The sequence below is a fragment of the Schistocerca americana genome, chromosome 5 (assembly GCF_021461395.2).
Source record: "Schistocerca americana isolate TAMUIC-IGC-003095 chromosome 5, iqSchAmer2.1, whole genome shotgun sequence".
Taxonomy (NCBI): domain Eukaryota; kingdom Metazoa; phylum Arthropoda; class Insecta; order Orthoptera; family Acrididae; genus Schistocerca; species Schistocerca americana.
In genome coordinates, this window is record NC_060123.1 from 451,167,562 (window position 1) to 451,185,543 (window position 17,982).

Here is a 17,982-nt window from a genome sequence, read left to right on the forward strand (position 1 = left end):
AGATAAAAACCAACCACCAGTACTGTTTATAACCTATAGGAACATTGGCCCAAAATGCAAAATAAATAGTAAAAATGTGTACATATTCCAGGCCACTGAAGATGCCTTGTAGAGAATGAAGACGAAACGCGTATGGCACGAAAATTGTGTTTCATTCAGTTGTAGTTAGACGGTCTAAAAGTAAAACTTATCAGTATACCGTAGTACACTACATTGTTCATTGACTCGAAGTTGGCTTCTTTTCAGTGTACTAATACAGTTAGTTTTTCATTTATTAGGCCTCAATTTCTTTTTCTTTCATAAGTATTTTAGTTTAAGTGTAGGTATTCACACAACTTATTGGCGACTCCATAGAGTGCTGTGTGCACAACGACCATATACGTGAAATTAGAAGGAAGGTCAGCGTTGGCCGTAATTTTGATGGTTTATTGACAGAAAAATCGATTTTCAATCACATAGTGATCATCGTCAGTGCTGTAGTGTACAAGTTAAACTCATAAGCAATGGTGTCAAGTTATTTTCAGTAACCAAAGCTATGAAAGGATCGTTTCATAGCTTCGGTTACTATGTGATTGAAAATCGATTTTGCTGTCAATAAACCATCAAAATTACGGACAACGTTGACCTTCCTTCTATTTACACAATGATTTTGCAAACTCGAAGTTTCAGTGGAAAATTTCCATAGTTCTTGTCATAGTTTGTTTGTTAGGGAGATTATATGAAATGACAAGGGACTTAAGTATAGCCGTAGAATTTAAATGTCCACATAATATTAATGTACTTGTGTGTCATTATGTTAAGAAATTAAGAACTTTTATAATGTGTGTAACTGTTTCATAAATAACAAAATCACCAGAGAGCCCAGTATATCGTGGCTATTACTGTGAACTTACCATGAGTTGTCCGCCCCAGTAGCTGAGTGGTCAGCGTGACGGATTGCCGTCCTCTGGGCCCGGGTTCGATTCCCGGCTGGGTCGGAGATTTTCTCCGCTCAGGGACTGGGTGTTGTGTTGTGTTCATCATCATTTCATCCCCATCCGGCGTGCAGGTCGCCCAATGTGGCGCCGAATGTAATAAGACCTGCGATATGGCGGCTGGACCTGCCCCGCGAGGGGCCTCCCGGCCAATAACGCCAAACGCTCATTTCCATTTCCATACCATGAGTTCTACTTCGACAGCATAAGCTTCAAAATGCAAATCACTGCAAAATCTGAGGGTGTCAGTGATTTATATTTGTATTTCTTCGTAATATAAATGACAGCTCCTCCTGCACATCACTTCTCAGAATAGTTCACGTTTCCTTAATTTATTTCAGTGTAAAATTCTTACTCAAGTTGAACCAACAGAATCGAAACAAAACAACTCGATCACGCTTAATAACTATGCAAACGAGTCAGAACTAGATACCCGTAGCGTCACATGCTGCATGTAGTTCGTCTGACTGCTTGGGAATTCCGAACGAGGTACAACCTGCTGACGGATCGCTGCCATCCGTCGCTCGTGTGTGGGGGCCCCACTTTCAACGGGCTACAGCGGCTCTGCATTTCTTGTTAAAGCATAGCATGGGTAAAATTTGAATCCAATTAGTTGGGGACTCAATCGTAGAACTTACATATCAAATACATTTGCACTAAGCAGGGCAATATTTCGCACTGAAGTCGGTGGCGGCTCGTAACTAAAAATTTGCTTGATTTAGGTTTTCCGTGATTTCCCTAAATCGTTCCAGGCAAATTCCGGGATGGTTCCTTTGAAAAGGCACGGCCGACTTCCTTCCCCATCCTTCCCTAATCCGATGAGACCGATGACCACGCTCGTCCGCAGCTCGTGGTCTCGCGGTAGCGTTCTCGCTTCCCGAGCACGGGGTCCCGGGTTCGATTTCCGGCGGGGTCAGGGATTTTCACCTGCCTCGAGATGACTGGGTGTTGTTGTGTCGTCTTCATCATCATCATGGCTGGCATGGTAGCTCAGCGTGTTCGGTCAGTGGGCTGCTCGCCCTCTGTAATAAAAAACTGAGTAAAGGAATGAACTTGGACGGATGTCTTGTGACGTCCTCCCAGACCAAACGCAACGAACAATACCCAACAAAATGAAAAAAATGGATAGAGCGACTGCCATGTAAGCAGGAGATCCCGGGTTCGAGTCCTGGTCGGGGCACACATTTTCAACTGTCCCCGTTGGCGAATATCAGCGCATGTATTCAGCTAAGGGTATTCGTTTCATTGTATTGATTTAATTGAAAAAATCATATTATTAAGAGATAATGAGACAAATGTGCTGATTTGGTGCCCATAAGTCTAGTAACTGTATATAATACCTGGGCAGCGATTCTAATCAAGCTCTGCATGTAATTTTATGCTGTATTTCGTCAAATGGCCTTTGAACACATCGCTATTTCATTTTTCCTGCACCTGAAACTTTTACTGCCTACAACTGGTTGCTGCATGACTGTGCTGTCGAAAAAGCTACTATCACCGGTTTACCGTTACAGACTGAATAGTTCTTCGATATCGGGTATTAAAAATATAATAAAGACTCTGAAGATACTTTCAAACGCCAAGACAGCTAGTAACGCATTTATTATATTCAGATAACCGGTTTCGGCAAGACTATGTTGCCACCTTTGGATCTGCAATAGGATAGAACTGAAATTGACGGAATAAACAGTTAATAATCATGATATAACGCCGCATAGAAATATATCCATTTACCACAATTTCTGAGACAACAATACACGTTGTGCTTTATAACATTACATCATCTTTTTCATCAGTACTGAAAGTGGTGTTACACCACGTAGTTAGAGGATTCCGAGTAATATGGGTATTAGCATCATTATTTCCATTTTAACACTGTTAGGGGACTGCTGGTTTAGTAAATGACAGGGAGCAATTTGAATACTCTTTGATGTCGCGCTCGGGAAGGGCTGCGAGAAAATTTGTACCCTTCGCATCACTGGAGACAGGAAAAAAGGAAGCATAGTAGTTCTTATGGGAACTTGGGATCCATTGTAAATCCTCACAAGAGTGCAGCATTCGAAGAGAGAGCCGTTTTAATAACTCTGATATTTTGTTATTAATCAAGATCTGTCAAAAAAAAAAAAAATGGTTCAAATGGCGCTGAGCACTATGGGACTTAACTTCTGTGGTCATCAGTCCCCTAGAACTTAGAACTACTTAAACCTAACTAACCTAAGGACATCACACACATCCATGCCCGAGGCAGGATTCGAACCTGCGACCGTAGCAGTCCCGCGGTTCCGGAAGATCTGTCCATCACCAAAGTATATAGAATATGGAATACATTGATTGTAAAATGCAGGCAGACGATATTTAATTTTTCTGTTTGGAGCCATAACTCCATTATCAAATACTTCGTTCTTGTTTTTTTGGACGTTACATCTGTTGGAGTTTATCACTTTAATTTGGCCACGAAATATTAGTTTTTAGCATCGGTACCAGACTTGCACTTACGCTTATAATGGGAAGAGAAAAACTCTCTTGAAATAGTGGAATAGCAATAGCAATGATAAAAGCAGAGGGAGAGGTGTTAAAGCAGAACCTGTACATACACATAATTCACTGTCCAGTCACATTAATGAGACCAGCTGTCAGAAAACCTGAATACCCACCTTTTGCAGTGCGGACTGTTGAGAGATATGCAGAAAGAGGGACACTGAGTGTGACCGATAGGCATGTGAAGCATACCGACGTCAGTGCCGTGGCAAGCTGTGCTAGGTTTCAAGTTGAGGATCCATCCCGTTCGACGTGGTCCCATAGATTCTCTATTGGTCTTAATTGCGGGGAATTTGGTGACCAGGGAAGTACATTAAACTGATCCTGGTGCTCTTCGAACCACACACATACACTGCGAGCTGTGTGGCACGTTGCGTTGTCCTGCTAGTACGAGGATTGCCGAAAAGTAATGTACCGCATTTTAGTTTTCAACCAACGACAATACTACGAATGCGAAACCTTACATATGTATTGTTTGAAGTCTCCTGAGTAAGCGCGGCAAGTTTCCCTCACTTCCGACAGATAGCATAGCTGCAGGACAGTTTCAAAATGGCGTCTGTAGGTGATGTACGGTACATGCAACGTGCCGTCATTGAAATTCTCACTGTAGAGATAGAAACTGTGGGGAATATTAACAAATGCTTGTGCAAAGTCTATGGAGCATCTACGGTCGACAAAAGTACAGTTAGTAGCTGGGCATGGAGGGTGAGATCATCAGAAGCGATAATGCAGCGAAATTTGGCGTTATTGGGATATGGCAGCAGACGACCTACGCGAGTTCGTCTGCTAACAGCACGACATTGGCTGTACTTCTGTCGACCGTAGATGCTCCATAGACTTTGCACAAGCATTTGTTAATATTCCCCACAGTTTCTATCTCTACAGTGAGAATTTCAATGACGGCACGTTGCTTGTGCCGTACTCTCTTGGGCTCGTGGCCTGATAGGTGAGTCCCGATTTCAGTTGGTAAGAGCTGATGGCAGGGTTCAAGTGTGGCGCAGACTCCATGAAGCCATCCATCCAAGCAGTCAACAAGCTACTGGGAAAACTAGTGGTGGTTCCACATTGATGTGGCCTGTCTTTACAAGAAAAGGACACTTCTGGTTCAACTGAACAGATCATTGACTGGAAATAGTCATCATGTTCCCAAAGAACGACGGGATTGTCACTGGGCCACAGTTGTTCGTAATTGGTTTTGTAGAACATTCTGGACAATTCGAGCGAATTATTTGGCCACCCAGATCGCTCGAGATGAATTACATCTAACGTTTATGAAACACAATCGAGAGGTCGGTTCGCGCACAGAATCCTGCACTGACAACCCATTCGCAATTCTGGACAGCTATAGAGGCAACATGGTTCAGTACTTCGGCAGGGGATTTCCAACAACTTGTTGAATCCATGTAAAGTGGAGTAGCTGCAGTACGCCGGATAAAAGGAGGTCCGACACGATAGTAGGAGGAGTCCCATGACCTCGGTGTGCATCAGGAATATATTGCGTCTAGACAGCTCAGAACGAGGGGACTTTGGCGAGGAGACTCAATTTTACGAAAACTGTTTTTCAGCCCTGGAAAAGGTCTTCAAATCATTGAGCTGGGATGAAGGAGTAAGCGGATCTTGTTAGCTAATTCATTTTGAAACAAAAAGTAGAAAGAAGGATAAGGCTGTCAAGAACCTTAAGTTTTGCTTGAACAGAACAAACCGTTACTGGGCAGGAGGAGGTGATGTGCTCTTGCCTTCCTCTGCGTTTTGAATAGACATTTACCAGAGAAAGTAGAGTTTAGCGTGGACCCCGACCACGGTGCAAATCGTAATTTTTTCACTTGCACAAGTCATTGCCAAAAGTGAAAACAGCTATGAACGATAGAAAAAAAGTGGGCCGAATGCCGATAGAAACCTGTGCCTTTGGAGATGTAGGTTGACATTTAACAACAGAGCCACTGAGGTCCACTTACATAGCTAAGAAATGAAGCATAATTTAAGGGAACTAGTAAGAGTGGAGGAGAAACAGTGACATCGATAAGATTCGCAGATGCCATAGTTCTTCTGGTTGAAGGTGAAGCGGACTAAAAAAAGCTACTGAATCCCGAGTATTGCCTACAATAATAGTTGCAGGATCAAGGATAAATGAAACAAAGATGAAACTTTTTTTTTTTTTTTTTTGGTGGGGTGTAAGGGCGCTCAACAAAGATGAAACTGGTGCGAATTCTCAGAAGCAATAGCGATCGACTTACCCGACATAAAAATGTTAACCCATTAAATAAATTCGCACTCTACATTTGCTGCAAGCTGACCATTTTCCAGTGTGCTCACATGCCAGAAAAAATAATTTAATGTTATTATTTTGGAGTATGTTTCTAAATATAAGTTCTTAGAAGTAATTTCCAAAGCAACGTTTATTAGACCGCTTTCAAATTTAAATTTTTTACCTGTAATGTATTTTATATGCAGTAAATACGTAAGTGATAGAAAATTTCATATCAGTTTTATTAGTCTTTTTCCGAGTTGAAGTCTGGTTTAGTGAAAGTATGAAGCCCATTTTTTTCTAGTATTGCAGTTATTTGATGTTTTTCCCTTCCGCACTGTGGTTGGTTATTCACAGCAAATTTCGTGATAGAATATACGTGCTGTGATGCTGGAGATAATGTTTGTAATTCCTTCAACAGCTATGTAGTGACAATGGTAAACAAGCCGTTAAAATCTTGTATGTTAGTTAACAAACCTCTTTTTTACACTTATATGTGTAAAGATATTTTCTCGGAAACGAACAACCCTGGCATCGTGTTGATAAATAGCTAGACGAAGATATATAACGGGAGGAAGGAGAGAGCATTAAATTATGAGCTTTTTCACGGAACTTTTAAATTACAGGCGGCAGTTGTTACCCGTATATCGTATTAGGCATGGTAATACACTATGTGATCAAAAGTATCACGAAACCCTCAAAAACATACGTTTTGCATATTAGGTGCATTGTGCTGCCACCTACTGCCAGGTACTCCGTATCAGCGACCTCAGTAGTCATTAGACATCGTTAGAGAGCAGAACGGGGCACTCCGCGGAACTCACGGACTTCGAACGTGGTCTGTTGATTGGGGGTCACTTGTGTCACACGTCTGTACGCGAGATTTCCACACTCGTAAACATCCCTAGGCCCACTGTTTACGATATGATAGCGAAGTAGAAACGTGAAGGGACACGCACAGCACAAAAGCGTACAGGCCGAACTCGTCTGTTGACTGACAGAGACCGCCGACAGTTGGAGAGGGTCGTAATGTGTAATAGGCAGACATCTATCCAGACCATCACACAGGAATTCCAAACTGCATTAGGATCCATTGCAAGTACTATGACAGTTAAGTGGAAGGTGAGAAATCTTGGATTTCATGGTCGAGCGGCTGCTCATAAGCCACACATCACGCCGGTAAATGCCAAACGACGCCTCACTTGGTGTTAAACATTAGACGACTGAACAGTGGAAAAACGTTGTGTGGAGTGACGAATCACGCTTCACGGATCCGATGGCAGGGTGTGGGAATGGCTAATGCCTGGTGAACGTCATCTGCCAGCTTGTGTAGTGCCAACAGTAAAATTCTGAGGCGGTGGTGTTATGGTGTGGTCGTGTTTTTCATGGAGGGGCTTGCACTCCTTGTTGTCTTGCGTGACACTATCACAGCACAGGCCTACGTTGATGTTTTAAGGACCTTCTTGCTTCCCACTGTTGAAGAGCAATTCGGGGATAGCGATTGCATCTTTCAACACGATCGATCAAATGGCTTTGAGCACTATGGGACTTAACATCTGAGGTCATCAGTCCCCTAGAACTTAGAACTACTTAAACCTAACTAACCTAAGTATGTCATACAAATCCATGCCCGAGGCCGGTTCCAGACTGAAGCGCCTAGAACCGCTCGGCCACAGCGTCCGGCTTACGATCGAGCACCTGTTCATAATGCACGGGCAGTGGCGGAATGGTTATACGACAATAACATCCCTGTAATGGACTTCCCTGTCAGAGTCCTGACCTGAATCCTATAGAACACCTTTGCGATGTTTTGGAAGGCCAACTTCGAGCCAAGCCTCAACTGCCGACATCAATACCTCACCTCAGTGCAGCACTCCGTGAAGAATAGCCTGCCATTGCCCAGGAAACCTTCCAACACCGGATTGAACGTATTCCTGCGAGAATAGAAGCTGTGATCAAGGCTAAGGGTGGGCCAACACCATATTAAATTCCAGCATTACCGATGGAAGGCGCCACGAATTTGTATGTCATTTTCAGCCAGGTGGCCAGATGCTTTTGATCACGTAGTGTATATAAAATTCTCAGTGACCGAACAAAACTGAAATGAAGGAAGGAAGAGTAAGGTTTAACGTTCTATGATAACATGTTCATTAGATACGAAGCACTAGTATGAGCTTAAAAAGGGACAGGTGTAATGGAACTGAACATCGAGTTATCTTTACTCAGATGTGAAAATTTAGTTTAAAATTAAGTTCTAATTGTTGACACAAATTTATCATTTGCAATGAAATCATATGTCTTCAGATTTTGAGTGATTTACACTATTAACATTTCTCATTTTCGTTTACATAGATACAGCTTATTTTTCTAGGGCAAAAATTACACTAATGTAACTGTTTGAACATTTCAAAAATAATTGTTCTGCACACAATTCTTTCCTATAATACCTGTTATAACTTTTTATAAGTATTCCAAATAACAAAAATAACATTTTCAAAAATTTGGATGGATTAGAAATATACTGTAATAATAATTATTCCCCTTTCTGTCGCTTTCGTATAATATCTTTTATCTTCTACTTACTGATTATTTTAAAAGTATTCACCATTGTCATGTTCCCACATTTTCTAAATCTGATAGTTTGGCAGTTTGATGTAAAGGGGTGATACCAGTATTCTTTCTGTAAATTTTAAGAACTGTTAAGACTTCTTGTCGCTCTTAAAGCAAAATAACTAAAATTTAATCAGTTTCGTTATTTTCACATGAAACAGTATGAGATCAACTGAAGCCAAAATAACGAACTAGATTTGAAACTATACTGTAATTAAATTATATGAGTAAAAATATGTAAGTCTCTAATAGTATGCACAACTTTACAAAGGTGCTTATTGTTGTAAAATGTTTCTATTTCAAATTGAACGCAAGTGTTCGAGAATGCCACCTTTTAAGCTCTCGCCGTGTGGAAGTAGGAAGTAGTGGTTCGTTTCTAGACTGAGTGTGGGAACATTTCTATATATTTAACTCTTTGTTTATCTAATGTTTATGAACTTGCCGAAGTTGGGAGCAGTATAATTTTGTGTTAATAATGTGCAAATAATGGGAAAATTTTTGTACAAGTAAATCAAAAGGTAAAGTAAAAGAATACGTCAACAATTTATTTCGAAACAGCGTTGTCAAAGAAAGCGAATCTTTTATAGAAAACTTTTATACCCCCGGGTAACGTGATCCTCGCTGAATCTTCCCGCTTTTTATTTTATTGCACTCATGTAAATGATTCTTCAGGCTTCTCACAACCACGAGCAGGACAATGCTACAATCACTACAGTTTCATATGGAGAAGCATTATTTCGCTGCTGGAACGTAAAATATTATTCTACTCGTATTTGGCTGAATTTCTACTGCTGTCTCGATTTGGCAGACTTCATGAATGGTGGGAAATAGTCGCGGAATCTTACTGGCGAAGACCTTTGTCATGTTCAGAATTTCGTGCAGTATATTGTAAACTGACCCTGGACAGATTTTTCATTTCTCCTTTACCGCGTCGGTTGTGATACGCCGGTCTTTGATCACTGGAGTCTCCAGTTCTTTTGCGATTCTCATTTGTTCACAGAGAGATGGTCTGCTACTTCATTCTTTGTCATTCAGGCACGTTTGACCACAGTGGGTGCGTCTGCGTCACCAAACCACTATATCGTATGATGGTACATTGTTGCCGTACATCTGAACAAACTCAGTAACCCAGCTTCCCTAGCATGACCTACGATGGGTCCTCACAGCTTTACTTTCGCCAGTTCCTCATCTTCTACCTCCCTGTCCCTCACATTTCGCAGGAGAACCTCTGTGAAGTTTGGAAGGTAGGAGACGAGTAACTGACGGAAATAAAGGTGTGAGAACACGTCGTGAGTCGTGGCAACTGGTAACCCAGTTGACAGAGCACTTGTCCGTGAAAGGGAAAGGTCCCGTGTTCGAGTCGCGGTCCGTCATACAGTTTCTATCTGCCAAGAGTCAGCGCACACTCCGCTGTAGAGCAAAAATTCAATCTGGAAAATTCAGCGTGGATTGCAGCTTTGTTCCTCTTCAGATACAAAAAAACGAGTTAGCACACGATATTCGATTTAGTCAAAGGTGTGCACCATTTTATTTTGGCTCTTCTGGGTGCGTTCTACGATGCTGAGGCGCGGAGAACTCATGGTGCAAAATGTCTAACTTTACTCTCTCGAGGCTATAACTACAGCTTTATAACTATCCCTCGTACAGTAGTTTCAAGAGTAACCTGGTTTTTTCATGTAAACAACATATGTAAACAACGTGAACAGATTCTCCCTTGCTTCATAATTCATGATCTTTACCAAACACTCTCTATTCAGAGTAAAGATGTCACCAGGTAGAATCGTTAAGCAAATTTGGTTTTCTGACTATGGTTCCCTGTCTGAAAGTGCTACTTTTTCCCTTCTCCATCATTCCTTAAAGTCAGTCCCGACAGCACGGAAACAGCGTGTGTGATGGTGCGGAGTCATTCAGTGAGCCGCCAGTCAGGAGGCAGCTTTCACTGGCGCTCTCCCGTGTGAGCCGATTACGTCTGGTCGGCCGGCTGTTGTCGTGTTCTGAATACAGGCCTGAGCTGATCAGCGAGTTAATTAGCGGTTTTTTGTTTCCAGGGCTTTTTAGCGAAGCACCGACCATTGTCTGTTTCCTGACTGAAAAGCCGCATGTCGGAGGTACTACCTTCAACAAGTGCAGCTGTGGGCGCGTGAGAGAGCTGAAGTGAGGCCAGTTGGTCAGGAACATATTCAGCATATTCATATAATCAAGGCACTGGCAGCTGATCCTCAAAGAAATGTAGTTTGTTACGAGTAAAGACCCACTGAGGTTTGAAAGCACTAGTAAGTATCTGGTGTTATTAAAAGGCAGACAGCATTTCCACTACGCTATTACGTTAAAAGAAGTACTTGATTAGTCACTGCTGGCTAGTTTCTAACACAATTTGATGTGCACTTGGAAAAGAGCTGTAGCTCTTAAAGTGGGCAGTAATGCTTCTTTTAGTTCAGTAGTCGGATCACAAAGAGTTGGACTCCTGTCGGCGCTTGCTAACCTGTGAAAAGGATTTTGTTTCCCCAATTCCAGTGCTTATGATTTACATATAATAGTGGAAGATAGGACAAAGATCCTACAATCTGCTGACGATCTGTTCGTCTGTGAAATAGGAGAGGCACTGAACCAAAGCATTTAGATATTAGGGCAATTGGTGGAGGAGTTCCAGACTAGACTAATAACTAACTGTCTTCAAATATTGCCTACTAAGACATCCGTCTGCATATTTAGTATATACAAATACACTCCTGGAAATTGAAATAAGAACACCGTGAATTCATTGTCCCAGGAAGGGGAAACTTTATTGACACATTCCTGGGGTCAGATACATCACATGATCACACTGGCAGAACCACAGGCACATAGACACAGGCAACAGAGCATGCACAATGTCGGCACTAGTACAGTGTATATCCACCTTTCGCAGCAATGCAGGCTGCTATTCTCCCATGGAGACGATCGTAGAGATGCTGGATGTAGTCCTGTGGAACGGCTTGCCATGCCATTTCCACCTGGCACCTCAGTTGGACCAGCGTTCGTGCTGGACGTGCAGACCGCGTGAGACGACGCTTCATCCAGTCCCAAACATGCTCAATGGGGGACAGATCCGGAGATCTTGCTGGCCAGGGTAGTTGACTTACACCTTCTAGAGCACGTTGGGTGGCACGGGATACATGCGGACGTGCATTGTCCTGTTGGAACAGCAAGTTCCCTTGCCGGTCTAGGAATGGTAGAACGATGGGTTCGATGACGGTTTGGATGTACCGTGCACTATTGAGTGTCCCCTCGACGATCACCAGTGGTGTACGGCCAGTGTAGGAGATCGCTCCCCACACCATGATGCCGGGTGTTGGCCCTGTGTGCCTCGGTCGTATGCAGTCCTGATTGTGGCGCTCACCTGCACGGCGCCAAACACCCATACGACCATCATTGGCACCAAGGCACAAGAGACTCTCATCGCTGAAGACGACACGTCTCCATTCGTCCCTCCATTCACGCCTGTCGCGACACCACTGGAGGCGGGCTGCACGATGTTGGGGCGTGAGCGGAAGACGGCCTAACGGTGTGCGGGACCGTAGCCCAGCTTCATGGAGACGGTTGCGAATGGTCCTCGCCGATACCCCACGAGCAACAGTGTCCCTAATTTGCTGGGAAGTGGCGGTGCGGTCCCCTACGGCACTGCGTAGGATCCTACGGTCTTGGCGTGCATCCGTGCGTCGCTGCGGTCCGGTCCCAGGTCGACGGGCACGTGCACCTTCCGCCGACCACTGGCGACAACATCGATGTACTGTGGAGACCTCACGCCCCACGTGTTGAGCAATTCGGTGGTACGTCCACCCGGCCTCCCGCATGCCCACTACACGCCCTCGCTCAAAGTGCGTCAACTGCACATACGGTTCACGTCCACGCTGTCGCGGCATGCTACCAGTGTTAAAGACTGCGATGGAGCTCCGTATGCCACGGCAAACTGGCTGACACTGACGGCGGCGGTGCACAAATGCTGCGCAGCTAGCGCCATTCGACGGCCAACACCGCGGTTCCTGGTGTGTCCGCTGTGCCGTGCGTGTGATCATTGCTTGTACAGCCCTCTCGCAGTGTCCGGAGCAAGTATGGTGGGTCTGACACACCGGTGTCAATGTGTTCTTTTTTCCATTTCCAGGAGTGTATGTAACGCTGTGTCAATAGAAATATGCATTACGACATTTTGTCGACTGGGAAAACGGATTTGACGGAATTAACTAGTACGTGCTGTTGAAGATTCTGAAAGATTCTGGTAGAAATTGGAAGGATAAAAGGGGGCAGAAAGTGGTAGTTCGAGCAGAAGAAGATGACACTGAAGAGGTGGCTGTTGGAAGGGAAGTGAGACAGGGTTGCTGTATAGCACCAGCACTTTTCAGTATGTATGTTGTAAAGCTAATCAATAAGGCTTTAGATGAATCAAAAGGACTTGTAGTGCGGGAGGAGAAAGAATAAAATTCATCTTGTACACTGATGATATGCCTGTCCTGGCGGAAACGGAGAAAGAGTTCCAGGTAATGATGGGGAGTATTGTAAGAGTGGATAAAGAGTTTGATATGAAACTGAACGTTGGCAAGACCGAAGTGATGAAAAACGTAAAGAAGCTAGATAACTTCCAGCAGAAATTGTACAGAGAAAATGAGATGCAGAATCTCCGTGGGAATGAGAGCTTTCGGGAGGATGAAAAGTTTCCTGACACCCAGAGGCATCCCCATTACACTAAGGTAGAGGCTCGCCAAGTAATCTGTGTGGTGCCTTATGGTTCTGAATAGTGGGTAGCCAGACAGAAAGAACAAAAATATTTGGGAAGTTTTGAAATGTGGTTATGGAGAAGAATGAATAAAGTGAAATGGATCGACAGAGTGAGAAATGAGGTAGCAGAGGAGAGGAACTTCATGAGGATGATACAGAAGAGGAAAACATCTTGGATGGGACAAATATTACGTAGGCACTCCCTGCTAAAGAGGGTCGTGGGGGGAACGTTAAAAGGAAAAAGAGGAATGCTAACAGATATAAAGAAGAGAGAAACAAATTAAAAGCATATTTTTGTGTCTTGGTCTTGTGAGGTGACAAGAACTGCACATAAATAAGTCGATGCACCGGCTACAAAATGGGAACACTTTTATTGTTAACATGAAAAATAGTCAGTTCCTGATTCTAACGTGAAGATTGAAAAGTAGAGCCACTTCTGGTAGAAATAGAGATTTCTCAGGATAGTCCAAATAGGTGTCTTGATCGGTGTTGGGTCGATGTCTGGTTGGCGTACTGGTCGGTGTCCTGCTCAATGATGTGGACAGTACCCTGGCAGATGTCCTGATAGTCGGTGCCGGCCTGTCGTTGTCTAGATCGGAGTCAATTGACCTTGCTGTGTCAACGTCCGGTAGAAGGTAGCTACCGATTGATGGGTTCCAGCAGCAGTCGGCGTCGATCTCAGAGAAAGAGTGTGATAAGCTGTGATCACGCTTTGCCTTATGTAATCCGACGGATGGACGTCCATGCAGGCTACGTGATGCGCGGACGAAGTGTAGTACCGCGAATTGCAGCGACGCGGTGTTGTCGGGCGATGATGGCGGCTCTCGCGGACCTCACTGAAGTCTCTCCTGTATACAGCTGTTGCTGTCGTGATCTGGCATGTACACAGTATGATGTTTACAACCAGAGTTTGGATTTCCGTACAACCAGTGTTTGGATTGCCGTGTGTCGCCTTTTTTGGTAGGGGACGCCTAGGAGTGTGGCAACCCGCCAGCCGCGGATGTGTTTCCATGGTAGTATGTGGCCAGTCGAAAGGCCGGATACTACACAAATGAAGGAGGATGTTCAGAACAGAGAGATGTGGAGAACACCCAGTTGATACCTGTCTGAGGACAGAGTTACTGAAAGAAGAAGAAGACATTTCCAACGAAGAAGACAGTTACAGTTTTTTATGGTTAGCAACAGAGCACAAAGTGTCACGAGGCTTACATATCGGAAGAATAGAGCAAAAATTTGAAAGAGCAACAAATATCCTAGGAACAGTTATTGCAGTGAGGGCAGAATTATCATATTAATCGACTGCTAGGCTGGAGTCATGACAGAGAAAAAGTAATTAAGAACAATGACAAAACAAGCCTATTGTGTATGAAATTATGCATCAAGTTAATAGTCTTCAAAATCAGTAGAAAGAAATCATATTAATCTGGGTCAAAGGCCGCAGTGGCATCCGCCGAAACGCGCAGGCAGGCCTGTTGGTTACGGTGGTTCACCTTGCCTGTCCTCCAATTCCTCTAACAACTGGAACTTGAGGAACGTGATGTCCTGCCGTGAAGCTGTGAAGTATCTGGTTCAGTCCTACTTGCAGGCATGAATCACGCAGCCAATTCGCGGAATCAGCACCCTCCGAAGGTGGAGAAACTAATAATTCGAATATCGAGTAACGAAAGTTTATCATAGGGATGGAGGAGAACAGAAAGAGGCATACCAAAATCATAGCAATGGAAGGAATTAAAAATCTGTTCATCAACTGAAATGTATTCTACATTTAAGATTTACATACACACAAGAATATTAAGTATTGAAATCAAGAGAAGAGAATGAACTCGTGTTCAATGGCAGGTTTCACATGTGATCAAGCATCAATGAAACTGTAAGGTTGAGTAAGGATATAGGGAGGGTTTTGTCAAAGGGGGGATCCAATTTGTTAAAGAGGACCTTAAAAGGCCCATGTTTTTCATTTTGTGCTGAAAGCATATATATTTGAGCATTAATTTTACCTACATTAGGTACATAATTTGCTTTCAGGAGCCCTTCATACAAATGGTATTGTTTTGTTAGTAAAGAGACAGTATATTATATTCGCATTTTAATTCGTTTGCCAATAGAGTGAAGTTGTCTTATTGCCTAATACCCCGCATTGAGATTCAGACAAAATCCTCTCTGAAATAATTTCGAACCGATTTAATAGAATTCTTGCAAGAATTTTACCTGCAGCTGAGAATAGCGATGTACCACGGTAGTTGCCATATGCACTGTGGTATGCTTAATGAAGATTGTATCATTCTTCAAGTCATCAGCTACTTCTGGAGTCTCCCAAGTCAAGAGGATTAGTGTAAAAAATCGGTCTTCAAGGATATTCTTCCGTTTTGAATCAATTTCAGAGAAATGTTATAAGGACCAGGAGCCTGTCTTAATCCTGGTTGACTGAGTGCTTCGATAGAGTCGTTTAATTGCGCATCTGGATATTTCTTCTGTATACATACATACAGAATTTCTTTCAGCCACCAGATTCTGAACTATGATTTTGGAATGGCCCAGTCTGATTGTGGTGATATGGATGACTGTATTTTTCTAGCAAACCCAGAATTGGAAGATTCATGTCTTAAAGTAATGAACAAATATAACTAATAATAATCCTGTTTTGATTTATGTTTGTGGGTATGTTACACAGAAGGCTTTACAAAAACTGTCTTGCGACACTTACGTTGTAGTTGTAGAGTCAAGCGAACGCTGTAGCCTTTATTTTGACATTCTCAATAAGACTGGCTTAACTTTGGCATTCTCAGCAGTTACAAAATTGTTTCACCTGGTTTTGATTATTGTCTGTGTAATAATATCAGATCCCTACGAATCGTAGTTTTTAAAATGCATAACCGAAGGCAGATTCTAAAGTTAATTTTGAAGAGAATAGTTTTGTCAGACACCAGTTTAAACTTTTTTCTTCATGATAATGTGTTTATGTGGTGATGTTTGACATGTATACAGTTTCCAATATTCTGCAGAATAATTATACCAAACAAGAAAATGATAGCATACAATCAAAAAAAGTAGCAGATAAAAATGCAAAGAAGTTAACGCATTTCAAGGAAAATTAAAATTTAGTGACACAGTTATTTGTGTTGCAATCCTATAGCCAAGTAGTTTCAGGTTTTGCTCTCAAGTATATGATTCTGGTTTTTGCTTAATGAGTCTCCCGATTTAGAGTGTGTGGTATAAGGAAAACGTAAAAGCTATACAAATGTCAAACTATGATATGTGAGACTTTTCCTATCACAAACGTTTTCAAGGGAGTTAGTTAATGGGAAGCTGTATCCACATGGCACCTTTTCCTTGCATTTCCTACTTGTGAGCCTTTTTTTTAGTACTGCAGACAGATTTACACTCACCAGAAAAATTGTCAAACCAGCACATCGAAATTATGCTGCTTTTTATGATCAAAATAGAAATGTTACTGCTTCCTACAATAAACACTGAGGAAACTTTCATTGGAAGTCTAATGAATTAAGCGACTGTGTAATAACGTTACAAGACACATGATGCACATTTAATTTTATACATAATAGCGAGTTACTCTCATATTTTATCATTATCGGCGTGGAAAACTTTTTTAACGTGTAAGTACATATTGATAATGCTGCCCTATGAAGCTGCACAATATTTCGTTTTCATGTATATAACAAGTTTTCTCTACGTTAAAATTTCACTCTTGGACATTTAAATGGGAAGAATGATAGTGATCTATCAGCGCAGCTTCTGTTAATTGTAGAATTGCGCTAGTTAATGTGCATACCACACATACTACCATAGTATTGATTCCCATACCTTTCTCTGTTTTTGTATATTACAGTACATTTCACGACAGTTGCTGAAACTGCATTGGTGGCTATTTAAATATGAAGAATATAAGTGATTTGCTCTTGTGGGCATGCTATAATCATATAGTTGCACTTGTTACAAAGAAAAACAGTTTTGTTTTTAACGTGCAACAAAACTTTTGTGCTCGAAAGGCGGCCGTCTATTGTCACAGTGAAGACTCCCGTTTGTGTGACTTTGGCTACGGCTCTGTTGTGAATTTCGTAGACAATTTGAGCATTAAAAGTGATCGTAGTGAGTTATTTAGTGAGTTTTTATTCCATTTTTTGCGACATGTCATCGCTGATGGTGGTGCCAAGCAATAAATTATATACAAGCAAGCTTTGTCCTTCCATGACAAAGCACAGCAAGCTTTGTCCTTCCAAGAAGAAGCACGTGTATGAGTGTACCGTAACTATCTCCTGGATCCGACAATACTGCAATCCCCGTCTGTGCTTCAACCTGCGTGACTCGCCATCGTTCGTGAATCGCACAATAATGAAGAGCAACAGTGGAGCATGACGGCGTGTTATCTAATCTTGTCCTGCAGGCCGTAGCATCTCGGCGGCTTCTGCACAGAGTTCGTGAGGCGTTGGAGCCAGTCACTTTTGCCTACCACGAGATTCTCTGTGATGGGCACTGACTGGGCAGACGCTTTGTACTGACTACTCCAGGTCATCGACGAAAGTGATAGCTGAGTGACCCTGCTGGCTCCTTTTTAAAACCTCTCTTCCAGTTAGAAAGCAGCAGATTGTCACGGTAGACTCTACTTCTACTGCCACCCTAAACAGCCCTTTCTAACAAAAAAAAATGTGTTTTACAATCGAATTCTGAGGGAACTCACTGTATCTCTTAGGATGCCATTACCTGGCTTGTCTTAACCATCGACTACCTCCAAGGAAAAGTATTCCTGCGCTCCTGGTATCTTTCTTCAAATCAAGGAACCTCTATAATGCTCACCGTCGTCTTGGAGACAGCCAACAATTATACTGTTTCAAAGGCTTTGCATTA